We start from the raw sequence: 7,587 nt of genomic DNA on the forward strand, positions 1-7,587 counted from the left end.
AGAGCGGTCGCGGTCGCCGCCCCCGGAGGACCGGGCAAGGCCCGAGCCGTCTGGGAAGATGGGACCCGGAGCGAGGAGGTATTTTCGGTGTCATTTTCATCACAAAATAGCACGAAGGCGGGCTGTGCCTGCGTGCCACCCAGCCGTCGATTCGAACACCACGGGACGCTAGTTTGAAAATTTCCATTTTTGTCATTTGCTTTCCTTTGTTCGAGCCAAGGCTGGAGAGAAACCTGGCAGCCGGCTCCGAGTCTGGCACGATCTCACCCCGGCGCGCTCGGTTGGCTGGGGGGGGGGGGGGACCGCCCAGGAGAGCGGGGAGGGGAGGGGACGGGACGGGAGGGGACGGGAGGGGAGGGGAGGGGAGGGGAGGGGAGGGGACGGGAGGGGAGGGGAGGGGACGGGAGGGGAGGGGAGGGGACGGGAGGGGAGGGGAGGGGACGGGAGGGGAGGGGAGGGGACGGGAGGGGAGGGTCGCGGGCCGGCCGCGCTGCCAGGGGGTTTGGCTCCACCTGCAGGAGTCGGGCTGCAAACCGCTCGGCTGCCGCGGCCTCCGCAGCCTGGGGGGTGGGGGCACCCTGACCGCCGGCGGCCGGCCGGCTCCCCAGCCCGCAGGAAGGGCGCGCAAAGGCGGCGGCGCGCAGTTGGGACGCGGGCATCTCCATCCCCAGATCCAAAGCGGTATGTCAGATGGAGCACGGGGATTTGTCCTTGGAGGAATAAATCCATCTTGCCTCCTTCTGCGGCCCATGAACTGATTCCACTGGTTCAGCAGGAGCCCCATTTGGGGGCGAAGGCAGCACCTGGTCCCCAGGACAGCCCCGGCACCCGAGCTGGGCTCCACTGTTGAACGAATGAGTGAGCAAAGAAAGCAACCTGGCCCCTGAATACTCTACTGGTCCAACAGCAGAGACCCAATGTCATTAAAAAAAAAACAGCTTTTTTTTTTCTTCCTGGTATATTTATGAGTTGTCGGGCACTTTGTTAATGTCTAGTTATTGCTGCAACGATCCGGTACCATCTAGACTAGTCCAGTGTCCCGCCTCCAACCAGAGTAGCACTAATTAAGAAACCACTCCTTTCATCTGATGCCCTTATATTGCAGATGAGTAAACAGAGGCTTGGAGAGAGCTGGCTTGGGCTAAATTTTCCTGACCTTCTCTCAGGTGTTTGTTTTCTGACGGGAGAGGAGGCTTCTGCCTTCCTGTGGAGGGGCCTGCGTGGACGCTCCCCTCTGACTGGCTCTCAGGAGGAGGCTGGCTTCCCCACCTACCTGTTGCCCTGTCCCTGAGCTTCTGTACCAGCTTCTGCTCTAGGCCGAGGCAGCTGTTCATGCTGCTTTACTCCAAAAGTCGAGTGCTGCCTGGAGCTGATGGCAATTGGTTGCTAAACTTATGAATTCATTTGTTAAAGCCTAAAAGACAGAGTCTTTGAGCTTATGGGGTTGGTAAGCCACAAACAGGCAGGTGTGTTGTTTTAACAACACAGGTGTCTTATATCCAATAGCTAGCACATCTACTTATCTAAAGTGCTTAATAAGCAGTTCTTAAGCTTCCCAATGGTAGTTATAGATGGTATTTACCAATTGAAAAAGCATTTTTGCTGTAGGCAGTTAGCATTCAGTTTCCAAATTTAAAAAGTGAAGATTCTACTTGTAACTGAGACATTTGCATTATGTCAGGTGAGTGTGATCTGGTGGAAGCTGGAGATCAGGAGATCCATATTCTAGCCACAGCCTGTCGATCAAATGGGAGTAGCACTGTCATGACCTTTGAAAGGATTAAAACTGAATCATTATTACAATAATAATCACAATATTAATAACAGCTTTGAACTATTACTAAGTTCTTACTATATTCCAAGCTCTCTACTGACCACTTTAAATGCATTATCTAATTTAGCCTCATAACAACCCCAGATGGTTACAATTATTATCCCCATTTTACAGAATGAGAGAAATGAAGCTCAGAGAGTTTGAAATACTCACCTATGGTGGCAGCTTAGTGGTGAGGCCAGCATTGGAACCCAACTCATATCTGACCCCAGACTCTTAAACTTGATGTTACACAACAAATACCTATTGGCTGATTCCATGCTGTGCCATGCAAATATCTATCTATAGTATTTTTCTCCCGGGAACTCTATACTTTTATTTCTAATTACTGAAAGAATATCACTAATTATGTATTCCACTGCTGTTAAAATTTAAGAGGGCTTAAGCCAAACTCCTTTCTTCCATTCCTAAGCTTTACTGAGAACCACCCATGTTCAAACTTCCAAGCTTGGTCTAGGTTGGTGGTTCTCAGCGGGAGGTGATTTTGCCCTCCAGGGGACATTTGACAAGGTCTGGAGATATTTTTGGTTGTCACAGCTGGGGGTAGGGTGGTGCTACTGGCAAGTAGTGAGTAGAGGTCAGAGATGCTGCTAAACAGTCTACAATACACCCACCATCCCACCACAACAAAGAATTATTCAGCCCCAAATGTCAATAGTGCTGATGTTGAGAAGCCTTGGCTTAGGAATATGAAGATGGGTCAGACAGAGATGGTCATCAGTCACCTGCTATAGGAGATCTATGTATGAATTTGAAGCACAGTTTCCAAAGATAACCGGGTGTCGATAAAGGGTAAGTGTCCCGAGGTCCTTACAGAGCTATGGGGTTTACTATGGACTGGGGAAGGCTTGTTGGAGGAGGTAGCACTTGAGTCAGGCACAAAGAGGAGATAAGATCTGGATTCTGGTAAAAAGACAAACACAGGGCGTGGGTGTATGTGAGGAATGTTGGCTTATTTTAATTGGAGTGGAGGAGGTGTGAAGAGGATTCGTGGAGAAAAAGGAGATAACGTTTTGTTGGGACTAGATCAAAGAGCTTTGAGTACAAAGAGAAGGACTTCAGACTTTATTTGTAAATAATGGGAAGTCACCTAACTTTTTTTTAAAGAATAGTTTGTTGATTTTTAGAGAGAGAGGAAAGGAGAGGGAGCAAGAGAGAGAGGAACATCCATGTGAGAGTGTCACATCAATCAGCTGCCTCCTGCACCGCCCCCACTGGGGATCAGGCCCACAGCCGGACATGTGTTCCTGATCAGGAATCGAACCCACAACCTTTGGGTGCACAGGACGATACCCAGCCAACCGAGCCACACCAGCCAGCGCAGCCTCTCACATTTTCACGTAGGGGCATAATGTGATCAAAATATTCTGGGGAGGTAAATCTAGCAGCTGAATGAAAATGAATTGCACAGAATTAAAAGCTAAAGACAGGAAGACATGTTATAACACTACTGCCATAAGTCTTACTATTTAAAAAGAACCACTTAGCTATTTTTGTTATTATTAGTAAAAACCAATAGTGGAATGATTATTGTGATGCAAAGCTAAACACTATATATATGTATATACACATATGTATATGTGTATATATACATGTCCTTACTGAGTGCTCCCCACTGTCACAAGGATTTCCCATTTTACAGATAAGGGAACAGCCTTAGAGAAAGACAGCAAGTGGCAGAGTCAGGATCTAGCTACCAAAGCCTGTGCTCCTAACTGCTTTGTGTGCTGGATCATGGCTGGGATTCTTAACCTCTTGACCAAACCAGACTGCTCTCCTTTCTAAGACAGACAAGAAAATGAGGCAGCCCGGACCCCACTGGGAATGAGAAGGTCTAGGACAGAGAGCCTCGGGGAATCTGGTTCTCCTTGGCAGACAGAGCTGACTTCAGGAGAAAAGGAGTGTTTCTCTGGGCTGATTTTGCGGGCGTGGGGAGCATAGGCTATGCCTTACTACAAACACACCTGCATAATAGATTCCCTAAATCTATTGGAGTTAAATTGGTTCCTCCCAGGGGGATGGTAAATGAGAGTAAAAGTGGGACAGGATCTGGGGCGTCTGAAGCAAGATCAGGCCTCTCCTCCTGCCTGATGAGGTAGCAGCAAGCAGAAGACATGGAGTGGGGGGATAGAAAGGCTGTGACTCAGAAATTCCTTGTTTACTTGGCTCCTGAACAGACTGCTAACTGGATCCAGGTGTGTGCTCTGGTTTTGTTTTAGAGCCCTTTGGCCACAGGCAGGGAAGGAGAGGAAAGGCGTCGACCATATCTGTAGATAGGGTAGGTGGCCTTATTAGGATTGGTGGAGGCGCTGACAGAGGTGTGGCACCAGCAGCTGTGGTGGGCCCTGGTGGGCCTGTAACTAGAGTGTCTTTGGTGACCCAGGGCACAGCTTTTGTCATGAAAGGAGATTCATTGCAAGGAGCTAAAGAAGGAAAGGACCAAAATGGTGGGCTCTACTGAGTAACCAAGGATCAGTGGGTGGCGTACGTGCGAGAAGCTCCTTGAAAGCGTCCAGGACTATCTGAAAGTTACTAAGGTGGTGGAAATTCTCCCAGAGCAAGCAGGGGAGGAAGAGCTGGACATTGGTGGTGTTTGAGGGCCATCCCTGTGGTCCTGTGCTGATCTCCCTTGCAGGATAATCTCTAAACTACTTTGCAAAGTTTGGTATCTACAATGTAAAGGTCAAAGTCCCCAAGATTGCAGGGTTCCAATTCTTCTTTCTAAAACATACATATTTTTTTGCCACAGTCTCTTAGATTTTTATATTCTAATAATTCAAAATTTTAAAAAAAGGACCAGAGCTCCTCAAGGCCAGTGATTGTAACACCAAACGAAAGAGGTGCAGAATCTGCTGAGTTTCAGTGCAACCACCTTCCAAAACATGCAGAGCATTCTCTAAGTGCATTATTATTGTGATTTTAAAGCCAAATTTTTATTTTCACCTAAGATTAAAAAAAAAAAGCTTAACCTCATGCATCAATATGCCTGTTTTCACAAAGCCTTTGCCCACAGTCTGTAAGTTGTCCTAATACTAAGACCAAAAGCCAAAAAGCAAATGTTTTTTCCTCAAGAAAATCTGGAAGAGGTAATTATAGGAAAACATACTACTCAGAAGGATCTGTTTCGCTGGTTTTGCTTGTGGAAGTGGCACAATTAGGCTTCTTCAAACCAAACAGCGTCCTGAGAAAAAAAATGAAAACCAGAAATCAAAGTTCTCCTTGCCACGGCCCCTCCGTTTTGGTGCGCTCCACGAGATATTCCTGATGGAAATGAGGCTGGAGACCACGGGCACATTTATCAGGGCTTGAGGGTCTCCAGACAACTGAGAACATCCCTGGTCACTTCACACGCAGCCCACTCTTCAAACTAGCATGCCTGCGTCCCGTCTGGCTGACACTATTTACTTAGCCTTAAAGTATCAGGTTGGCTGCAAGTCTTTATTGAGGACCTACTGTGCATACAGTGCAGATTTAGAAATTACAAAGTAAAGGGGGAAAAAGCCAAAATAGGACCCGGGACCCCAAAATTTGGCTTATAAGTTAATTGAAGAAAATACAGTAAGTACAAATGAATGGAAGAAGATACTTGTCCCTCAGACACTCTGAGCGCCTGCTTTGTGCTAGGCCTCGTGCTGGACAGCAGAGGTAACCAAGGCTGAACCGGCTCCGTTTTGTTCCATTCAACACTCATCATTCATTTGACACATAATTATCGAATGCCTTTGTATTAGACCCCTGCTTTTCAAACATTACTGTGTGTGTATGTAAATCACCTGGGATTCTTATTCCAAAGGTCCTGGGTAAGGCCTGAGATTCTGCATTTCTCGCAAGCTCCCAAGGAATGCCATTGCTGCCGGTCCATGAGCCACTGAGTAGTCGGGGACTATACGATGTGTTCGTCCTTTGCAAAATAAGGTAAATAAGATAACCATGGCCCCTGCCTTAACGGAATTGATGTTCTAGCAATGAATATAAATATTACACAAGGAATTACAATTCAGTACAATGCGAGGGGATGTTCAAAGTCATTTTAGGAGGGGACCTAACTTCACCTAGGAATTAAGAATCAAAGCTTTCCCGAGGAAGTATTTAAGCTGATAGGAATTTGTAAGCAATAAAGGGGAGAGACTATCTCAGGCAGAGGGAACAGCATGCTTGCAGGACTGGAGGTGAGAGAAAGCTTAGATATTCAACAAATACTGAGTTTTACTATTTCCAGCCTCTATACTGGGTGTAAGACAATGCCTTGGAGGAGAGCACAGTTGGAGAGCCAGACATGGGATCAGATTATTTCAAAATAATATGGCAAGAATTGTGACAGTGTTATGAACACGGTGCCAGACAACCCTAACCCAGCTCAGGAGAGAGGCCGCTTGAACTGAGCCTTGACCAATGAGTGGGAGTAAGGCGAGAGAAAAAGGGTGTCCATGAGGGAAATCTGGTCCCCACCTCCGAGGATGCACAGTCTTTGGGGAAGTTGACAAGGTGTACCCCATGCCTGATTGTAATATACTACAATAATTGTCTGGGAACAGTGCCGGGCACATAGTAGGCACTCATTAAATGTATTGAATAGCTGAAAGTACAAATGCCGTATTAGTGATAGGCTCAGGACATCCTGGGTACAAGGTAGAGTGTAAGAAGGTTTACAGTTGTTTGTATGGAAAATAATACAACAATTAATAAATAATAATACAAGAATAAACTCTGTGCTTCATGTTCTCACAACTGTAAGCCTGCTTTTCTCCCCCCTCCCCCGTATAATTAACTGGGTACTAGATTAAGTGTTACCAACTCCAATTGCACTAGGCATTCAGAGCACAAGAAGCTCCAAAAGGGTGTAAACAAGAAATGGGCTTGAAGGAAGGGGAGAATCTGTGGGATGCAGGGGACATCTGTAGACATCCATCCTGTGAAAGGAAAATCCAACAGTGTCACTGCTAAGAGTAACAGGTAAAGAAAATGGGAAATGAGCACCAAGTAGGGTTTCTTAATCCAGAGCCCATGGAACTTTGGGGACATCAATGAAGCCCCGGAGATTATATGCAAAAATCTTAGGTGTATATGTGTAGGGCTATTTTTCTGGGGAAAGGGACTAGAATTTTCATCAGATGGTCAAAGGAGTCCAATGACCCAAACTTGGTTAAGACGCTAGGTGGCCTGTGAATCACTTACTGATTACAAATAATTATGCCAATGGAACCCAACACAGAAACCTTGGGTCTGGAGTCAGCCCTGCCTGTAAGTGGCGTTTCAGCTTTTCCTTGCTCCTGCTTATCAGTCGAGACCTGCCCATGTGGTCACGGTGTCCTAAACGGCCAATGGAGACGCTTCCTCCCCGAGGCTATTTCTATGGGCCATAGTCCCTCCCTCTGATGAGTTTCCCATGGGGACAATGCCCTCTTGTTTACATTTCTCTGATCTTCTCTAGAAGTTTCCCTCGAGCAGCAATTGCTGCAGCCACCTGAGCGTCAAACAGGCCACTAGTTGGAAGAGATGAAACAAATGTACCGGAGACGGGAGCTGTATGTTTACGGACAGCAGTACATTCGTGGCCATGCATAATGGGCTAGGCACTTTTCCACCCACCTGCTTACGCTACCACGGTGAGCACAAAATTTACATATCTGGAAGAAAACAGTATTTTATGAATCATTAATAATCGATGTAGGGAATTTGTCTGTTACGGGTAAACATCTTCATGGCTTGGCTTTGCACCATTCTGTTTTGGTTAAAAATATCTACAGTGTTTC

This window comes from Miniopterus natalensis, chromosome 9 (assembly GCF_054644295.1).
Source record: "Miniopterus natalensis isolate mMinNat1 chromosome 9, mMinNat1.hap1, whole genome shotgun sequence".
NCBI lineage: Eukaryota > Metazoa > Chordata > Mammalia > Chiroptera > Miniopteridae > Miniopterus > Miniopterus natalensis.